We start from the raw sequence: 630 nt of genomic DNA, 5'->3' as shown, positions 1-630 counted from the left end.
GACACCGAGCCCTTGATCTGATCCTGCCCTCTGCAGTCACCCACAGCCTCCTCTGCTCTGCCAGGCCTGCAGGCAGCAAAACCCCTCCATTACAATTCTGACTTAAACACCGTCCTGAGCATTGACACGAGGGTGCAGGCAGGCTCCCAATTTAGTCACTGACACCTTACTCAAGCAATAACTTGAAGCTGCCTCCGACCCCCAAAGCTGGGCTGATTCCTGCAGCCGGTCCCACTGTGCCCACCACAGCACCTCTGCCTGGCTGAGGAGGGGAAACCAGCGGGGTCCTGCAGGCAGCCTGGACTGAGTTGCAGGGTCCCAGCACATCGGCTGCTCTGCCCACTGCACCCCTTGGCAGATGAGGTTCAACAAGGCCAAGCGCAAGGTCCTGCACCTGGGTTGGGGTAACCCCAAGTATCAATACAGGTTGGGGGAAGAAAGGATGGAGAGCAGCCCTGCCGAGAAGGACTTGGGGGTGCTGGGGGATGAAAAGCTGGACATGAGCCGGCCATGGGCGCTGGCAGCCCAGAAGGCCCAACCCTACCCTGGGCTGCATCCCCAGCAGCATGGCCAGGAGGTCGAGGGAGGGGATTCTGCCTCTCTGCTCCACTCTGGTGAGACCGCACCTGG

This window comes from Egretta garzetta, unplaced genomic scaffold, assembly GCF_000687185.1.
Source record: "Egretta garzetta isolate BGI_Z169 unplaced genomic scaffold, ASM68718v1 scaffold4, whole genome shotgun sequence".
In the NCBI taxonomy this organism is placed as follows: domain Eukaryota; kingdom Metazoa; phylum Chordata; class Aves; order Pelecaniformes; family Ardeidae; genus Egretta; species Egretta garzetta.
The sequence above is the reverse complement of the archived record's forward strand: the minus strand, read 5'-3'. Positions refer to the sequence as shown.